The sequence below is a fragment of the Pelobates fuscus genome, chromosome 10, assembly GCF_036172605.1.
Source record: "Pelobates fuscus isolate aPelFus1 chromosome 10, aPelFus1.pri, whole genome shotgun sequence".
Lineage (NCBI taxonomy): Eukaryota > Metazoa > Chordata > Amphibia > Anura > Pelobatidae > Pelobates > Pelobates fuscus.
This window is the reverse complement of record NC_086326.1, coordinates 60,218,467-60,240,251: the sequence shown is the minus strand read 5'-3', so window position 1 is coordinate 60,240,251 and position 21,785 is coordinate 60,218,467.

Genomic DNA, 21,785 nt, shown 5'->3' with positions numbered 1-21,785 from the left:
GATTGTAAGCTCACAGGCTATCTATCTAAACACTTTGAATAAAAGCGCTTCAATAGCTATCCGCTTATGGGCAGGGCTCTCTCTGCCTCTTATATTTGTCTGTGTATACTGTATGTCCTCCACTAATTGTACAGCACTGTGGAAACTGTTGGCGCTTTATAAATACCAGTAATAAATCAATATGCCATACCAATGTTTTACTATGTTTGTTTCTGCAGTGATTGCTACTGCTGTTTTGGCTCGGCAAGGTTGTTTGTAATCTTATGCACATCAAAAATAAAGAATTAAATAAAATTATATATATATATATATATATATATATATATATATATATATATATATATATATATATATATATATACACACACACACACACTAAAGAGTTTTTGTTTTAATCTACCAAAATCAATTGAAACATTTGGAGACAAACTTCCATGGGTCTAATTAAAAACAAGAAATAGATAACATAACTATATATATATATATATATATATATATATATATATATATATATATATATATATATTTTTTTTTTTTTTTTTTTAAATAAACAAAACATGCTTATTCAGGGCTTTGTGTAACATTTTCCTTTTATTACCTTGCGGTATCTGCCCCAGTGGCCATGCGTCTGTATAACTTACTCTTGCAGCATGTTGATGGACGCGGGCCGCTGTGGATCTATGCCAAATTATACCCCCACGACCGCCCACGTTAATGACGACATCGGCGTGCGTGTGACGTCTTGCGTGAGACGTCTTGCGTGAGACACGGGCGCACGTTTTGGGGTCAAAGCCCGTTTTTGGCCAATCAGAACTGTAAAGCACTTATTTAAACTCAAATTTACTTTTCCTCATTGCCCTGTCGTGGTTGTCCGAGGGTGTGTTCCTGAGCGTTTATTTCTGGTTTTTGGCTTTGTTTGACTTCCCTGTGTTCTAGTATCCATGACTTCTGGCTTTCCCTTATCGTTGTGTCACATTTTTTGCCTCCAGACCTCGCAAGTATCCTGCCTATTCTTTGGTACGTTAAGTCCGGCCAAAAACGTTACCTTTTAGTCCTAGGTTTGATATAATTCTAGGTGCTGGATCAATCAGAAATCCTGACACTTTGGAAGCAATGGTTACCATAGTCCATATCCAAAATGCTTATTTTTTAAGTAACAATCTTGAAATACCCCCTTCTGTGAGTTGTAGATTTGTGGGTTATCTCATGAAACATAATTTTCAAAAATTACCTACATGTATTAGAGATGTGTATATAAACACACACGCATAAATAGTTTAAGTAATAGTGCATATGTGGGTCTTGGTTTTTATTTTTGTGTATATCAGGGGATCCCAAATAGTAGATCCCCAGATGTTTTAAAACTGCAACTTCCATGATGCTCTGTCATTCTAAATGCATACCAAGCTTCATGGGAATTGTTATACAAAATTTGGGAATATTCCATGTGGGCACCCCTCATGTATATCTTTTTGAAACTTACGGATTATAAAAAGTCCGGTCGGTTTTCCCTGCACAATTGAAAATTGAAATGCATAACGGTCAATAAATGCATGTTTACAATTTTAGTTTAATCTTTCTAATTTACATTTTTTAATCCTAAACTTAGCTACAGTTTAGAAAGCTTGCATTTACATGTGATTGTATACAAACTGAGACAACCCTCATGGTAATTATTTTAGTTTACTTTTCATAATAGGCCATAAATTATTTTTGCATAAAGTTGAAAATGTACAATATGCTGAAAAGATGATATTACAGCCAGATGCAAAAGATTCCAGTGTTCCCTCTGGTGGGATTAGAGACAAGCAAATTATTATGATTTGCATTTCACAATAAATCAGATGACTGTGAAATTAACTTGAAATTTGCAAATGCTAATCATGAAATTGATAGCAGGATAATGTATAATTTTTATCTGACGTTTTAAAAATACACAAGGGGAAAAAAAATCTTTTGGAATGCTTAATGCGAGCAATAACGCATTTAGTTAAAGGTTACAAAACTGCTCCTAGTGACGCATATACATTTTAATTAGAATGACCCTTGATAGTTTGGGAGTTAGGGGATATAAAAGGTTTCATAACTGTAAGCTCAATAATCTTTATTTTATTATATTCGTTTATTACCACTTATCCAACGTAATCGGGTTAGTTTAATTTCCAAAGGACTGAAAAGATATGCATTTTTGGTAATTTAGGGTAGAATAGCACCTTACTCCAGATAACAACATATTCATTGTCAATGACAACTGGCTATTTACTTTGAGCTGTGTGAAGGTATTCTGGTATTCTTCTTGTTAATTAAACTAGAGATACATGTGCTGTGTGTAACACATACTCGATCCTTTGAATATATTGAATGCTGCTAATGGTTATAATACTATTACCATTCTAATTAACTATGGACTAGAAATATAAATGTAATCTCTTATCTTTAATTGTTATTGCCCCTATTGTGTGACCTGTATATATATGAGTTGCTTTTTTATAAGGTCATAATTATTGATGACCATCAATATGGTAATCGATCCGAAAATGAGGGCACTCATAGGATTTATAAAGATATTAACATGGTTAAAGTGAGAATTTTCATAAATTCGAAGAATTGTTATAAATTTAAAATTAATATCATGTTTCTGGGCAGACTAGATGGGCCGAATGGTTCTTATCTGCCGTCACATTCTATGTTTCTATGTTTCTATCAATGTAAGGACAAAATGTCCAAACTTGAAAACTTCTCAGTCACTAAAATATCAACCTCACATACATCATCTTGACATTTTTGTTTTTTATCTAGCTAGTTTTTGAGGGATCTGAGAAAACAACATGAATTGCCAGGGCACCCACAGCCTACCTTTTCTGCTCCCACTTTGATAATGAGGACATTAACTTTATTCATACAAATGTGAATGGCAATGATAGGCTACACGGTCTGGGCTAAGTCTAGTGTAAAGAACCATGCATTCGCTCATATTTTTTCACTTATGCTGAGCAATTCTGCCTGGAATTATTTTTTTATTAAAAACAAGGTACATAAGCGTGGAATCGGGTCACATTTGCATATTCTCAGCAGTGGTGTTGCTGTAAAGAGCAACATTTATGCAACATACAGATTAAGGAACAGTGCACACACAAAACAATATATGCAATTTACAAGGCTACTTAAAATCCCCTATGTTGGCAAGAAAATATGGGGATTCAGTTACACCTTATGGTCATATTTTATTATGTCCACCACTACATCACAGAATCCTAATATCAGTGGGTCCTACACAAATTTAAATCAAATTCATTTTGGGTAGAGCATCCCTCCGCTCCATGATAGGTGCCCCTTTGGAGGACTGGAAAGGATAACTTTGAGGAGAGTCTCTGGAAGGACATTAATCAGTAAGAATCAGTGTGTTTGTCACATGTGTAAATTAGTGTAGGACCCACTGATATTGGTGCACTGTGATGAAGTGATGAGTTTAAAACAATCTATCCATATGGTGTAATTTAATCCCCATATTTGTTGGCTAAGATAAGTGATTTTAAGTAGCCTTGTAAAATTTAAAGCTGCATTTTTTTGTGTGTGTGCAATGTTTCTTTTCAAATAGTTTTTAATGCATTTTGATAAAACATAACAATATATTGTTTGACTACAAACAAATAATGAACATAGTACAATTAAGGAAAAAATATATATTTTTTTTTAAGTAAGAAATAAAGTAAAATATAAAAGTAAGAAGCAAAGAAGGTGCGGTGGAGGTGAAGAGTTCTATCATTTCTGTTGAGAGCAAAAATAAATCCATAATGTGCATACCATTCAGCAGATCTGCTTAAAACTTAACAGATACATTACAATACCATCTCTACGGGGTGTGTGGTAATCCTATGTGAAGCCTTTTTTCACTTTAGTTTCCCAAGAAACCCAGAAGTTCTATCGCAAATTGGGATAGCTCAGGCCACAGGTCAAGCCTGCACACCCAGTAGTCAAGGGGTTCATCGCTCCTCAGAGTGTCGATAACTGCAGTTAAGGCGAGGTAGTCTGCTACCTGCCGGTCGAGTCGTTCTCTGAGGGTGGACCCCAAAGGGCTGTGGCGATGTGTAGGACTTAAAAAGCTGCGCATGTCCTCCATCAACAACACGTCTGTAAAGCGTCCTGTATTGCCAGCGTGGTCGTGGGAGGAGGAGGATTACTTTCACCTCTTCCCCTGTTAGTGCTGTGACATCACCCTTATACGCTGTGTAAAGCATACTTTTTCATTGATTTTTGGAACTGCTGCATCCTTTCCGACTTGCCGCATTTTCTGCTTATACCGGGGGTCTAGTAGTGTGGACACCCAGTACAGGTCGTTCTACTTCAGCCTTTTTATACAAGGGTCCCTCAACAGGCACGACAGCATGAAAGACCCCATTTGCACAAGGTTGGATGCCGAGCTACTCATGTCCTGTTCCTTGTCCTCAGTGATCTCACTGAAGGTATGTTCTTCCCCCCCCAGCCACGTACAACACCACGGGTACCAGATAGGTGACAACGAGCACCCTGGGATGCCTGTTGTGGTTGGTCTTCCTCCTCCTCCTCAAAGCCACATTCCTCCTCTGACTCCTCTTCCTCACAATCCTCTTCCAGCGTTGCCGCAGGTCCAGCAAGCGATGCTGATAAGGCTGTTTCTGGTGGTGATGGTGACCACAACTCTTCCTCTTCACGCTCATCTACGGCCTGATCCAGCACTCTTCGCAGGGCACACTCCAGGAAGAAAACAAATGGTATGATGTCGCTGATGGTTCCTTCAGTGCGACTGACTAGGTTTGTCACCTCCTCAAAAGGACGCATGAGCCTACAGGCATTGCGCATGAGCGTCCAGTAACGTGGCAAAAAAAATCCGAGCTCCGCAGAGGCTGTCCTAGCACCCCGGTCATACAAATAGTCGTTAATGGCTTTTTCTTGTTGGAGCAGGCGGTCGAACATTAGGAGTGTTGAATTCCAACGTGTCGGGCTGTCGCAAATCAAGCGCCTCACTGGCATGTTGTTTCGCCGCTTGATATCGGAAAAGTGCGCCATGGCCATGTAGGAACGCCGGAAATGGCCACACACCTTCCTGGCCTGCTTAAGGACATCCTGTAAGCCTGGGTACTTATGCACAAAGCGTTGTACGATCAGATTACACACATGTGCCATGCACGGCACATGTGTCAACTTGCCCAAATGCAATGCCGCCAACAAATTTCTTCCGTTGTCACAAACCACTTTGCCGATCTCCATGTTGGTGCGGAGTCTGCCACTGATCCACCTGTGTGTTCAGGGTGGACCGGAGTGCTGGTCCGGTGTGATTCTCTGCTTTCAGGCAAGTCAATCCCAAGACGGCGTGACACTGCCGTATCCGGGATGTGGAATAGTACCTGGGGAGCTGGGGGGGTGCCGTTGATGTGGAGCAAGACGCAGCAGCAGAAGAGGACTCACCCGAGTAGGTTATGGAAGAGGATGGAGTAGGAGGAGTAGACAAGGTGGCAGCAGGCCTGCCTGCAAGTCGTGGCGATGTCACCAACTCCTCTGCAGAGCCACGCATTCCATGCTTGTGTCAGGATCGGGACAGGGATCCAACACGCAGAGTACAAACAGGTGGTAGGTACGTATACCGGACCTTAGAATGGCCGGACTTAACGTAAGGAGTAAGTAGAGAATGGTCTAGGAACAAGCCGAGGTCGAGGGAACGAGAGGACAGGTAAGCGAGAGACAAGCCGAGTCAAAGGGTAACAGAGATAAACAGGGTAGTACAAACAAGCCGGGTCAGAACCAAAGAGACAACTAGAATACAAGAGCACTGAGTGACTAGACAGGCTAGAACCACGACAGGGCAATGAGCAGATGCCGAAAGCCTTACTTTATACCTTAATTCTAGAGGGTAATCACGCCCCCGACGAGTCCTGATTAGTGCTCGGGACTTGACTGACAGGTCGACCCGGGTTGGCGTCATGACGTCGACTACTGAGCGTCGCGTCATATAAGGAAGTGGATCCCTCGCGGTCGGCTTGTAAATGGCCGAGAGAACCGCGAGGAACGGAAGAAACAACCCCTCTGGGAGGATAAACGTCTAAGTCTCTCACCTCCTCTGAGGTAGAGACTACAGGTACCCTGACAGCTTGGCAGCCGTCAGCAGGTTTACCCAATGCGCAGTGTAGGTGATATACCTGCCCTGACCATGCTTTGCAGACCAGGTATCAGCGGTGAGATGGACCCTTGCCCCAACTCTGTGTGCCAGACATGCCATTACTTCCTTTTGCACAATAGAGTACAGGTTGGGGATTGCCTTTTGTGCAAAGAATTTTCGGCCGGGTACCTTCCACTGCGGTGTCCCAATAGCTAAAAAAATTTTGAACGCCTTGTATGGTCAAAGCTGGCAGGCTAAGAGTTCAGTCAAGCCAGCTGTCAGACGCTGGGCAAGGGGGTGACTTTGTGACATTGGCTTCTTACGCTCAAACATGTCCTTGACAGACACCTGACTGTGGGCAGATGAGCAGGAACTGCTCAAGGCAAGAGACGGAGGGGCGGATGGTTGAGAGGGGGCAAGGAGGACAGCAGTGGTTAACGTTGTTGAAGATGCTGGACCAGGAGGAGGATGGCGGCTTTGAGTTTGTGTGCTTGTACTCATGTGTAGTTGTACCTAGGTGGGTGTTGGACTTCCCACGACTCAGTTTCTTTTGGCACAGGTTGCAAATTGCATCGCTGTTGTCAGAGGCAGACACACAAAAAAATGCCACATTGCTGAGCTCTACAATGACCGCATTCTGGTGGTGGCAACAGCATGCGTTGATTGGCGTGCTGTCTGGCTGACCCGGGGTGCCGATGCATTCTGTCTGACTGTGCCACTAGCTCCTTGCGACGACCTCCCCCTGCTTCCAACTCGTCTCCTCCTCATCTCTGTCTCCCCATCTGAACTTTCCGCCTGTTCTTCTTCTCTTCTAAGCGGGCACCCACGTGACATCCACGGACGCATCGTCATCATCAACTGCTTCACTTGTATCTGACAACTCAGCAAAGGAAGCAGCAGCGGGTACAACATCATCATCATTACACCGTACGTCCATGTGTGTAATGCTGCCTGACTGAGACATATCCCTGTTATCTACATCCTCTGGCAATAATGCTTGCGCATCACTCATTTCTCCCAACTGATGTGTAAATAACTCCTCTGACATACCAAGTGAAGCTGGTTGGTGGTGGCGGCAGGCAGGCGAGTGGCAACTTGAGAGGTGCCCAAAGCTAAGCTGGAGGAGGATGGTGCGTCAAGATTCCGAGCGGAAGCTGTAGAAGATTGAATGTCCTGTGTTAGCCAGTCAATTATGTCCTCAGAACTTTTCGAGTTCAGGGTACGTGGTCTCTGAACACTGGGCATTATTCTATTTTTTTTTTTTAATGTACACTACTGTTACACCAGATATGAGTTGCACTGGTGTGACACTGTGCCCTGGCAGGCCCTGAAATGCACACACATGAAGGAAACTGACTGCTATTATATTACAGTCAAAAAAGTTTTTTTTTTTTTTATAAATGCAAGCTCTTGTGACACCAGTGAGTGGTGGCACTGGTATATGCACAGTATATGTTGTGAGCCTGACACACAGGCTGGCAGGCAGGCAGGCAACTGCAATTACATTACACAGAAAAAAAAAGCAGACTGATGTTCTAGCCCTAAAAAGGGCTTTTTGGGGTGCTGTTTTACAGCAGAGATCAGATGAGTCCTTCAGGACTGTAGTGGACACTGAATACACTAGCCTAGCTATCAATTTCCCTATCAAATCAGCAGCAGCTACGCTGTCCCTCCTCTCACTAAGAATGCAGCTTCACAATGAATGTAAAATGGATGCTGTCCAGGAGGTGGGAGGGTCTGGGTGGGAGGGTCTGCTGCTGATTGACTGGAATGTGTCTGCTGACTGTGAGGTACAGGGTCAAAGTTTACTCAATGATGACGAATAGAGGGCGGACCGAACAGTGCATATGTTCGCCATCCGTGGCGAACGCGAACAAGCGATGTTCGCCTGGAACTATTCGCCAGCGAACCGTTCGGGACATCACTAATAGTTTTTAATAGCTTTTTGAAAATTAAAGAAACACCAAACCTGTATTTTTTTGTTATAGTGTGCCTGTCCATAGTTATGTCACCTAGAGGGCCGGTGCAAGAAATTCTGCCTTCCTAGGCAAAGATCAATTTTTCGCCCCCTCTTGAGATTTCCATTGTGTCACAAGTGTATTCACTATATGTGAAAGGAAGCATTCCACTGATTTTTTTTTTTTTTTATTATTCCCCACTTCAGTAGATATACCCACAAAGAAAATGTTTTTTTTCCTGCATGCCCTCCAATCAGAGGCTTCTAATTGTGCATGCACACATTTGTGCTGGATCCATAATTGTGCGCATGCACACTCGATCAGAGCTTTGCTATGTTTTCCATTGAGCTCTAGTTCAGCTCATTGAGAAAGGGAGAAGGCAGGCGCATGCTAGTACAGCACGTCTGCCTCTTCTGATAGCTCTGCTAAATGTAGTGAAAGAAAATCTCCCTAGCTGTGGGACAGACAGGGATGTGTTTTTGCCCCAATAATAAAAGGTATTTTTTGTTTTAAAATCAGCATTTTTATAAAATGTCAAGACAATTAAAATCTCCAGACATGTAAAGCACTTAAGCAAGCTGAAATTCTGTATGTGTATGGAGTATTCCTCTCTCTCTTAGTAAACCGTCTACATACACAAACCCACAAACTGCCTTATACATAGAAACACACATATATACACACACACACAGAAAGTGCCTGATGCATACATGCACACAAACTGCCGAATACATACATACACCAACACATACAAACTACCTCTTACTCACACACACTTCCTAATACATACACTCACACACTGGCAAATACATACACACACTGCCTCACCCACACACGTACACAAGCTGCTTTATCGATACATACAGGGGTATGGATTTTTTTTCCAAGGGACTAAAGTAGACAAACACACTGACCGATACACAAACTCACTGCGCACTGAGCCATACACAATCACACTGACTAATAAATACACAAAGTACACATTGTCTGACACTCACACACAGCACATATTACCAGCAGCAGCCTGTCCCATGCTCACCCTGGCCTTTACAGAGTATTGGCCGCCGGACATAACGTCTCGCTAAATCCCATGGTGGCCATGACTCCTGAGCATTGTAAGGAGCGATTGGATGCTGCCGCTCTTCACACCTCCCTGTGAACTGCAGCCAGGTCCATTTACAGCATCCTGGTATGCCTGCCTGAGATACACTCCCTGCCCGGATGTACACCAACTCCGCCAAGGCAGCCCTAAATAAATAAAAAAAATCTTTCTGTCCTTCCCTGACACAAATTGCCTAATACATACATTGAAATATATGAAGATTACATACCTATAATACATACATATACCAACAGGCACACACACTGCATAATACACATAAAAAATATCTAACAGACACACACATACTGCCTAATGCGCACACACACACACACACACACACACACACAATGTTTAACAGGCACACACACTGCCTAATACACACACACAATATCTAACAGACACACAAACACCAAGCTGCCCTCCTCCATTCCTCACACACTCAGGTGGGCTGGAATCAGTCAGGTCTCTCAGTGTAGTACCTCCTGTGCTTTCATACTTCCAGTCTTTCTGTGGTCCCTCCCACAGGCTAAGCAGGACAGGCGACGCAGCATGGGGAAACCCTGCCCTCCTCTTCAAAGTACATGAAGACTGTAGGTAGGGTCTTGGGAGGAGGGGGCAGAGGCAGACTGGGGGCGAGGTTAAAATGTTTCAGATGGGAAGAGGCGGGGTTACATACAGTAGGGGCGGGGTTACGGTTTTGTGGGAGTTACCTTTGTTAGATCGATGCTGTGTTCAAAGCCTGTTACACAGTCGAGCAGCCGAGGAGAAGGGCAGGAACAGTGAGAGGAGGACTCTGCTGGCAGCTCTGTCACAGGGGGAGGCGGCACTCACTCTGCTAATTCTCATGGGGGTTCAGATGAGTATTACAGCCCCTGTGGGCACCCCCTCCAGGAGAGCGCCCTAGGCCACTGCCTAATTGGCCTTATGGAAGCGCCGGCCCTGGTCACCTACGCCCTTTTTCAAATAAAATTAATAAAATAAAGGTTTTATTCACCTTTGCTCCAAGATGTACTCATCACTACTCACCTCTCCAACTACTGCAAAAAACATTAAAGAGGCATGGCTTCCTCTGACAATGGTCTAAAGCACCTCTTAGTAGCAATGGGGACATGCATGCATGACAAGTGCCGGGTGTTAAGCTAATGATTTTTTATAGGAAAGGACTGAATCCAGTGCCAGTGATTTTCATGGGTAAGCATTAAATCCAGTCCATGTGACCAAGTATATAGTGACTGTGAGTATGTAATCTAATAGAGGTGCATTTAATCTGTCAAGGTACACACTACCCTTTCTGCTAAACACCAATGTTTTACATTGAAGGGGTTAACATAAGGACCACTGCACCCAGACAATTTAAATGAGTTGAAATGGTTTGGGTGACTGTAGTTTCCCTTTAAAAGTATATGGTTCTGCACAGTGATATTGCCGTTAATAAGGCTTTTTCTGGTTTTGATTATTTAATTGTTATACCTTAGTTTACAGCACAAAACCTTTAAGCCTGTCTTTTGATTTTTTGTGTATTAGGAATCAGCATGAGTAGGTACAAATTGAGCCTGGAGCCACAATACTTCTGACACCATTATAAATTGCTCCTTATACACCTGTTTTTCCTAGAAGGGAATGCCAAGTAACTTAATGACTTTTGTAAAAAAAAAAAAATCAACACTAAGGATAAGCCAATAAAATTAACCCTACACTGCTTCTAAACTGATATTGATTTAAGTTTGCAGTATAAAATAATCAATAGTCCTACTGATGAATCATCTTCTTTAAAGACCACAGATGAATCAACCAATTTGTGTTTAAATGTTTCACACACAAAGCTGAATATAACCAATTTTCATGTATTACTAATATCATATAATTATGGAATGGTTTTTCTAATCTTCCACTCCAGGGGGACAAGCGTGTTTACAGGTTTCTCAAAGAATACATTGGAAATTGACCTGTGTCTACAACAGTGATGGGTAACCTTGACTCCATAAATTGTTTCTGGACTACATTTCCCATGATGCTCAGCTAGCTTTTAGACTCTAAAAGCTAGCTGAGCATCATGTGAAATGTAGTCCAGAAACAATTTATTGCAAAGAATTAAAAAAAAAAAAAAAGTAATTGCTCTCATACCAACCACTATAACCTATTAACAAATAAAGGAGAAGGTAGCACAACTAAAAACCAAATAAGATAAATAAATAGCATACAACAGGCTAAAAATAATGGATAGAAACTCAAGTCTGAGTTAAATAGCCTGTATGGTGGATGAATCCAACACCAAGGTATTTCTCTGTGGAAGAGGGTACAGTCTTTGATAGTAGGTTGTATTCTTCAGAGTGATATAAGTACATCTTTGCAGTTCATATGAAATAGATAAAAATGACAACTGATGGTGCAGTATGTCCCAAAAGGGGTAGAGTGCAATGTAAAAGATATATGGTCCTACTCACGTTTGGTAGAGCTATGAACGTAGCTCTAGTGTTGATAACGTACAGTGGTACAATCCCCACTTATGGGATACGTGAAGTCTGTGTATTCTTGTTTGATTAAGGAACCATATGGGGAATAAAAAAAAGGGACCGCAATAGTGCTCAAAGTATAAAAAGCCAGAGGTGAGAGGGGCAGAGCCAGGGGCGGACTGGGGATACAAATCAGCCCTGGAAAAAAAAATCTATGCCAGCCCCATAAGTCATTGCGCCATATAGTGTTGCATGTAATATGTAAGGATATGTTTTGCCACCCCAGATAATAGAGTAATATATATATATATATATATATATATATATATATTGCTTTTTCTAATATAATATATTGGTCCTTTCAGAGTAAAAGAGTAAAACATTTAATTATACAGTAAGCATACTCACATGCAGACACAGACAATCTCACTGACACACACAAGCTCATTGATACACAGCCTCATAGACAAACAATTCACTAATATACATAAGCTCATTGACATAAAAACACAAGCTCACTCACTAGCAGGCACACACACACACACATACACATGCAAGCAAGCAAGCTCACTAGCAGGCGCACACACACACAGCTTAATGTAGTGGTTCTGGTGTCTATAGCCTGTCCCTGCAGGCTTTTGAATGTAAACACTGACTTTGCAGAGAAAAGGCAGTGTTTACATTGCTTCCTAGTGACACCTCTAGTGACACAGACACACACACAGCATGACACAGACACACACACACAGCATGACAGACAGACAAACACACACACACACACACACACACTTTTTGGTACCTGTGGGTGGGCAGACTGCTGTGCTGGCGGCCGCAGGGAGAACTTGAAAGGCGGCCGCAGGGGAAGCTTTTCATGAGGCCGGGAGCAGGCTCTTCTGGGGGAGCAGGCTGTTCTGTCTCTGCTCCCCCTCCCTCGCGCGCAGCTTAATGAGACCGGAGCCGGAATATGACGTCATATTCCGGCCCCGGTCTCTTTCTAGCACGCGAGGGAGGGGGAGCAGAGACAGAACAGCCTGCTCCCCCAGAAGAGCCTGCTCCCGGCCTCATGAAAAGCTTCCCCTGTGGCCGCCTTTCAAGTTCTCCCTGCGGCCGCAGGTCACCCCGGCCCCAGGTGCCGACGGCCCACCGGGAAATTTCCCGGTATCCCGGTGGGCCAGTCCGGCCCTGGGCAGAGCTAGCCGGAGAACAGGACAGTCGCATACATCGGAGCTCTGTGTCTTAGCCGGAGAAATTAAGCCATAAAAAGGGGGAAACGGAAACAAGCCCTAAAACTGGACACTCACCTAAGCAGTGATACCAGAGACTGATATGGGCAAAAAAACAAAGAAGACAAAGGCAGACAAAGCCCCTACGAGCCAGGACAGTGGAGAAATGCTCCGGAGCACACACAGGGCCTCCTGGGACAAAATGGCGCTGACTGATGATCTTTCCTTCTACTCCTCGGAGGATTTCAAAGCCGACCTGGAAATAGGGGCAACAGCCAGCAAAACAACAGACCCTGCCAGGGCACCACCAAAACCAGGTGACCCAGTAACAGCAGACCTGCTCCAAAAGATGCTGGGAGAACTGCACAAAAATATTGTGGCCGACATGGCCTATTACAAAACAGCCATTGAATCTGCAGCCTCCAAAATAACCAGGCTTGAGACCACTTCCAGCACCCAAGACTCAAGGCTGACAGCTTTAAACACCAGCAAACCACCACAACAGGCAGAATTGATGCCATGGAAGACCAACGCAGGAGATATAATTTAAAGGTCAGAGGTGTACCCGATGCTGTGGGGTTAACAGAGGCGCCACACTTTATTAGACGCCTTCTGGCTACCATACTACCGCCTAAGCAAATGAAAGCCATACAAATTGATGGAATGTTTAGGCTGCCAAAGCCAGCAAGGGCTCTGGCGACCGCATCCATGGATCTAATTGTGCGATTCCAGTCACTTCAACAAAAGGCACTGACTCTCACGGCACTTTGCGGGAAGACCCCTCTATCCTTTGAAGGTGCAACGCTGTCTATCTTCCCAGACCTGACAAGGAATACCCTCGCTTGGAAAAAGGGAATGCAACCCTGCCTGAAACACCTGCGGAACAAGGACATACCTTACAAATGGGGAACCCCACGCGCGCTCCTCTTTTCTCATGGAGGGACTGCCCACAGAGTACACAGCGCCTAAGAGTTAGAAGCCCTGCTGACCACTTTGGGCCTCCTGACGACGCCAATCCAACAAGGTCTGCTTTTGTTGCAGCTGAATCCAGCCAACGTACCGGAATTTATACCCAGACAAGCACGGAAGACGCAGGGGTCCACCGCACCACCATGAGGGACATACCATGAAGGCGACACACTGCCTACCCCTGCTAAGGGATTGACTCTCCTCCAATGCCTACTGTTACCTTACTTTACCGTTACTCACCCCACATATGGTTTAACTCCACACTAAGTTCTAGTTATACGCACACTAGTCCCTTGTAGCGACATCCCAAATATCATACCTCGCCAGGTACCCAACTTAGTTGCAACACGTCGGGCCAGCTTGGTGAGACACCGGCCAGACAAGGAGTAAATTTAAATGAGAATATTCAGAATCCCCCCATCCCCACCACTGATAAACCAGACTTATGACACTAGGAAGCCACAGTCGACGGGGATGTTCCCCCTCAGTGGAACACACACCACTACATCACACTAGATAGCCATTTCTCTATATTCTACTGAGGTCACTCGAGCTACCTACCTAATTGTATTCAATAACTATTCAAACTGTTCATGCTGCATATTGTACTATTTACCGTGCATTGCCTTGTGTATGGAATTGATGCTTATATATCTAATGTCACCTTACTTTACAGTTAATATTATGTATCTAACGTTTGAATGTCTAATGCTTGAATGTCGACCCTGACACTTGTGCAGCGTGACACAAAAAAAAAAAAAAAGCCAGAGGTGAGAGAGTAAAAATCAACGAGTGCTACATTCTCGTCATTAGGACGTGCCCACTAGAAACGTCACTAGGATGCGACCGCCGGGCTACCGATCGCGTCCTAGCAACATGCTAAACATCCCTCCCTTTCTCCCCACGTCATTAGCGCTGATGCTATTTGCCTACTTACCCCATAATCCCATGCGGCGCAGCCCGAAATAAAAGATGGCCGCTGATAACGTGATCTTTATTTAACGGATCACTGGGTACCTCCGTTGAAGGATGCTCCTAGCGCTTATAGAGGGCTCCAAGCGCTCCGCAGACACCACAACCACCATAGACCCCACGAACCGCTGCATCTTGGTTGGGGTCTCGCCTTCTCCTACCCACCCTGGACCTACGACAAGGTTTCAGCTTCCAGTGGGTGAACCTCTCCTCCAGGAGAGTGAAGCAGGAGCAAGCTCTTACAAGAGCTTAGAGGTGATTATCCAAGGGAGCATGCAGAGCATAGCAATCCCTTGTAGTGATATAGCAATTCCCCCAATAAGAGACAGGACTCTAGATTGAGGGCGAAGAAGAACTCTCATGTTTAATGGCAGGTACTCTGCTTTTATGCAGTTCTCCCCTGCAAGGGAGACGCCCACAGGCAATTAGGCATTAACCAATCACATATCGGTTACATGTACGTGCACATGTACGGTCCCATCTGCACTGTTGGGGGGTGTAACATCTCCCCTTGGTGTGTTAGGCTGCCACTGGAGAGAGGGTGTAACAAGCTCCTCTCTCTGAACTGTAAACTGCCACTGGGAAGAGGGGGTAGCAGGCTCCTCTCCCTGACACTCTGCTGGTGGAGAGGGGGACCAACTGTCTCCCCTTTCAATATTTATTCCTGCTGCTGGGGTGCGAGACTGACGGTCCCTGCTCCCTGCAGGACACTCTGCCGCTGGGGAGGAAGGACGGCACCTTCAGCTCCCTGGGGTACATGCTGCCGCTGGGGAGGAAGGACGGCACCTTCAGCTCCCTGGGGTACACACGGCCGCTGGGGAGGAAGGACAACGTCTTCAGCTCCCTGGTGTACACACTGCCGCAGGGGAGGAAGGACGGCACCTTCAGCTCCCTGTAACACACACTGCCGCTGAGGAGGAAGGACGACACCTTCGGCTCCCTGTAACTCACACTGCCGCTGGGGAGGAAGGACTCCACCTTCGTCTCCCTGGGGTGCCAACTGCCACTGGAGATTGGGTGTCCATATCCTCAAGCTCCACAGTCTTTGCTCAAAGGCCCTTGCCGCACTGTTCTCGGCACTCAACTGGCGCATTACTTGGGAGCATAGGCGTGCGCAGCCTGTTGCATTAGGGTGTGCACCCTAAAGCACAAACACACACGCCGCGTGTATATGTATTTTTATATACACATACACATACATATACATACATACATACACACACACACATATATACACATATATATATATATATATATATATATATATACAAATACAAATATACGTAGGTGCAGTGTGTGTGATTGTGAGCGGTGCAGTGTGTGTGTGATTGTGAGCGGTGCAGTGTGTGTGTGATTGTGAGTGGTGCAGCGTGTAAGGGGTGCAGTGTGTGTGATTGCGAGGGGTACAGTGTGTGTAATTGTAAGGGGTACAGTTTGTGTAATTGTGAGGGATTCAGTGTGTGTGGGGTACAATGTGTATGATTGTGAGGGGTGCACTGTGTGGGCGACAGGGGTTAGGAGGGGCAGCGACAGGGGTTGGGGGGTAGAGGGACAGGAGGTAGGGGGGTGAAGGGGCAGCGACAGGCGGTAGCGGGGGTAGACGGTTAGTGACAGGGGTTAGGGGGGTAGAGACAGGGGTTAGGGGGGTAGAGACAGGGGTTAGGGGGTAGAGGGGTAGTGACAGGGGTTAGAGGGGTAGTGACAGGGGTTAGGGGGGTAGTGACAGGAGTTAGGGGGGTAGAGGGGCAGTGACAGGGGGTGGGGGGGAGTGGAGAGGCAGTGACAGGGGTTGGGGGGTGGAGAGGCAGTGACATGGGTTAGAGGGGGTAGAGGGGCAGTGACAGGGGTTAGGGGGTAGTGACAGGGTTTAGAGGGGTAGTGACAGGGGTTAGGAGGGTAGAGGGGTAGTGACAGGGGGTGGGTGAGTGGAGGGGCAGTAACAGGAGTTAAGGGGGGGTGGAGAGGCAGTGATATGGGTTAGGGGGGCAAAGGGGCAGTGACAGGGGTTAGGGGGGTAGAGTGGTAGTGACAGGGGTTGGGGGGGTAGAGGGGTAGTGACAGGGGTTGGGGGTAGAGGGGCAGTGACAGGGGTTTGGGGGGTAGTGACAGGGTTTGGGGTAGAGAGGTAGTGACAGGGGATGAGGGGGTAGTGACAGGAGTTAGGTGTGTAGAGGGGTAGTGACAGGGGTTATGGGGGTAGTGACAGGGGGTAGAGGGGTAGTGACAGGGGTTAGGGGGGTAGTGACAGGGGTTAGAGACAGGGGTTAGGGGGTAGTGACAGGGGTTGGGGGGTAGAGAGCTAGTGACAGGGGATGAGGGGGTAGTGACAGGAGTTAGGGGGGTAGAGGGGCAGTGACAGGGGTTGGGGGGGTGGAGAGGCAGTGACAGGGGTTAGGGGGGTAGAGGGGCAGTGACAGGGCTTATGGGGGTAGTGACAGGGGTTAGGGTGGTAGAGGGGTAGTGACAGGGGTTAGGGGGGTAGTGACAGGGGTTAGAGGGGTAGTGACAGGGGTTAGAGGGGTAGTGACAGGGGTTAGAGGGGTAGTGACAGGGGTTAGGGGGTAGTGACAGGGGTTAGGGGGTAGAGGGGTAGTGACAGGGGTTAGAGGGCTAGTGACAGGGGTTAGAGGCTAGTGACAGGGGTTAGAGGGGTAGTGACAGGGGTTAGGGGGGTAGTGACAGGGGTTAGGGGGTTAGAGGGGTAGTGACAGGGGTTAGGGGGGTAGTGACAGGGGTTAGGGGGTTAGAGGGGTAGTGACAGGGGTTGGGGGGTAGTAACAGGAGTTAGCGCGTAGTGACGGGTTAGGGGGGTAGAGGTGTAGTGACAGGGGTTAGGGGGTAGTGACAGGGGTTGGGGGTAGTGACATGGGTTAGAGGGCTAGTGACAGGGGTTAGGGGGGTAGTGACAGGGGTTAGGGGGGTAGTGACAGGGGTTAGAGGGGTAGTGACAGGGGTTAGAGGGGTAGTGACAGGGGTTAGAGGGGTAGTGACAGGGGTTAGAGGGGTAGTGACAGGGGTTAGAGGGGTAGTGACAGGGGTTAGGGGGGTAGTGACAGGGGTTAGGGGGTTAGAGGGGTAGTGACAGGGGTTAGGGGGGTAGTGACAGGGGTTAGGGGGTAGTAACAGGAGTTAGCGCGTAGTGACGGGTTAGGGGGGTAGAGGTGTAGTGACAGGGGTTAGGGGGTAGTGACAGGGGTTGGGGGTAGTGACATGGGTTAGAGGGCTAGTGACAGGGGTTAGGGGGGTAGTGACAGGGGTTAGGGGGGTAGTGACAGGGGTTAGAGGGGTAGTGACAGGGGTTAGAGGGGTAGTGACAGGGGTTAGAGGGGTAGTGACAGGGGTTAGAGGGGTAGTGACAGGGGTTAGAGGGGTAGTGACAGGGGTTAGAGGGGTAGTGACAGGGGTTAGGGGGTTAGTGACAGGGGTTAGGGGGTAGTGACAGGGGTTAGGGGGTAGTGACAGGGGTTAGAGGGGTAGTGGCAGGGGTTAGAGGGGTAGTGGCAGGGGTTAGAGGGGTAGTGGCAGGGGTTAGAGGGGTAGTGACAGGGGTTAGGGGGTTAGAGGGGTAGTGACGGGGTTAGTGATAGGGGTTAGGGGGGTAGTGACAGGGGTTAGGGGGGTATGGGGGCAGAGGCAGGGTGGGGGGGGGCAGTGAGTGACAGGAGGCAGAGGGGGGTTTAAATACCTGCCCTGGTGGTCCAGTGGGCGCCCTCTCTCTTCAGTCTGCAGCTCCGCCGGGAGTGAGCTGCAGACCACATGGTGAGTCTCGCGATCTCCAGTCAGAGCGTTGCCGCGGCAACGCTCTGACATACTCAGTCTGCAGCTCACTCCCGGCGGAGCTGCAGACTGAGGATTAGGGCAGACGGACAGGAGGGGCCTCGCACCCGGCGGCATTGTGGGCAAGCCGCCAGGCCCCCTCCTGTGTCGGGTCCTCGGTCATAGAACGAGGACCCGACATGTTAGTCTGCCCAGAGGTAGTGCAGCACGGGGGTGTTATTAGGGTGTGCCCAGGCACACCCGGCACACCCCATGCGCACGCCTATGCTTGGGAGATCACCTTGTGTGAAGGGTCTGGGCCATAGCAGACCAACCGCCTCTTTACCTCCTCAATGTAAGCGTCGTCCTCGTAGGGACGTATCAGGTTGAGGTGCTCTTCGCAGGGTTCTATCCATGCTCGCTCCATGCTGCCGTAGATAGGGATGCTGCACGGTAGCTAGCTCTATCCCTCTATTTGTAACTCCACACGTTACCGGTGTCTCCGAGCTGCTTCTCCTCGCACTAGGATGCCATCCCACCGCTGCCACCACTGTAACGGATCACCTGGCACCCCGATTGGGTACCTCCATTGAAGGATGCTCCTAGCGCTTATAGAGGGCTCCAAGCGCTCCGCAGACACCACAACCACCGTAGACCCCACGAACCGCCGTAGCTTGGTTGGGGTCTCGCCTTCTCCTACCCACCCTGGACCTATGACAAGGCTCCAGGTTCCAGTGGGTGAACCTCTCCTCCAAGAGAGTGAAGCAGGAGCAAGCTCTTACAAGAGCTTAGAAGTGATTATCCAAGGGAGCATGCAGAGCATAGCAATCCCTTGTAGTGATATAGCCAGGGCCGTCTTTAACATTGATTGGACCCTGGGCAAGCATTTGTTTGGGCCCCCTGGATCCTGCCATCCCTCGCCCTCCCCCGAAACTTTCACTCTCTGGCATGCAATCACGCCCTCCACCCCAACACAGTGGCAGAACTAATGTAGACAGGGCCCTGGTGCAAGACATGGTTTTGAGCCTTCCCTCTAGCGCAAGAGCAGAGAAAAGATAGATCCTCATCTGTTGTACAATTCCCACGATGCTATGCCAGCTGGGGATCTACCATTTGACCATTCTTGCAGGGCTGTATTTGTGAGCAGTGTTTGTGCATTTGAATGTAAGCATTTTGTTGTATACAGTATGTGTGTGCATGTAGGGTGTAGTATTGGTGTTTAAGTGTAGGGATGTGTTTCTATATACTTTTTGAGTTTGAATTCAGGGGTGTGTTTGTATGTAATGTTTGCAGGCGTGTGGTTGCATGTTGTGTTTGATTGCCTTGATGAATGATATACATTCACAGATATACATACACATTAGCACACTGATACATGCAAACATCTGGACACATGCACACTCTGACAAAGACTGGCATATACACACACATACATAAATACACGTGCACACACAGAGATAAAGACACTGGCACATCCACACACAGAGATACACACTTACACACACTGACACAGATATATACACAAATACATATGTATTTGTGTGCAGTGTTGGCGTAGGAATGCTGAGATGTATGCATTGTCACACAGATGCACTCTCACACAAACAGTGATACACACAGGAACACAGATACACATGCAGTGGTGTATTTGTGTGCATTGTTAATGTTGGAATGCAGGGATTTGTGTGCAATGTTAGATGGGATGTATGCATTGCCACACGCACAGATACACACTTACACATACTGACACTCATACGCACACAGGTACATATACACACTGACACAAAGGTACATGTACACCGACACAAACACAGCCAGATAAACACACACTGACACACAGCCAGATACACACACACACACAGCCAGATACAAACACTGACACAAACACAGCCAGATATACACACAGTCAGATACACACACACACACAGTCAGATACACACAGTCAGATACACACACACACACACAGCCAGATACACACACACACAGCCAGATACACATACACACACAGTCAGATATACACAGTCAGATATACACACAGTGAGATATACACACAGTGAGATATACACACAGTGAGATATACACACAGTGAGATACACACACACACAGTGAGATATACACACACACACAGTGAGATATACACACACACACAGTGAGATACACACACACACACACAGTCAGATACACACACACACACACAGTCAGATACACACACACACACAGTCAGATACACACACACACACAGTCAGATAAACATACACACACAGTCAGATACACACACAGTCAGATAAACATACATACATACACACACACACACACACACACACACACACACAGTCAGATATACACACAGTGAGATATACACACAGTGAGATACACACACAGTCAGATAAACATACATACATAGACACACACACAGTCAGATACACATACTCACACATATACACACACACATACAAACATATACACACACACAGTCATATGAATTCACATAGTTTAGCCACCCTCCTTACCTTTACAGAAGTGTTGCTTCCCTGTAGACCAGTGGGAGCTAGATGGCTGAGATTGATGGGAGTCTTCTTCTTGGTCTGTACCTCCTCCTTCTCTCAATGTATGTCTAATCCTCCCCAGCGGCACTGTTAAATGGGAGGAAGTGACCTCACAACACTTCCTCCCAGCAGGCCGGAAGACAGGGGCTCGGTCAGGAGCTCTCTTAAAGGGCCGGGGCCCCTGATTACATCACCTGCAGCAGCCCAATGGGATATTTCTCAGTATCCCGGTGGGCTGTTCAGACCTGGCTGCGGACAGGGAGCCCACAGGGCAGCTGCTTTGTGCCCCCCAGGAGCAGCTGGGCCCGGGGCAGCTGCCCTGTTTGCCCCTTGTTAAAGACGGCCCTGGATATAGCAATTCCCCCAATAAGAGACAGGATTCTAGATTGAGGGCGAAGAATAACTCTCATGTTTAATGGCAGGTACTCTGCTTTTATGCAGTGCTCCCCTGCAAGGGAGACGCCCACAGGCAATTAGGCATTAACCAATCACATATAGGTTACATCCCACATATTCCCTCCCCTCTGCTTGGGAGATAATTGAGTTTCTTACTGTATCTACTCAATTATCTCCAAGCTAAAAAATCATACATTTTATACATTTTTATAACTTTAAAACTATACATCCATATTAATAATCAGCACACTTGAAATATGAACATACTAAAAAATCA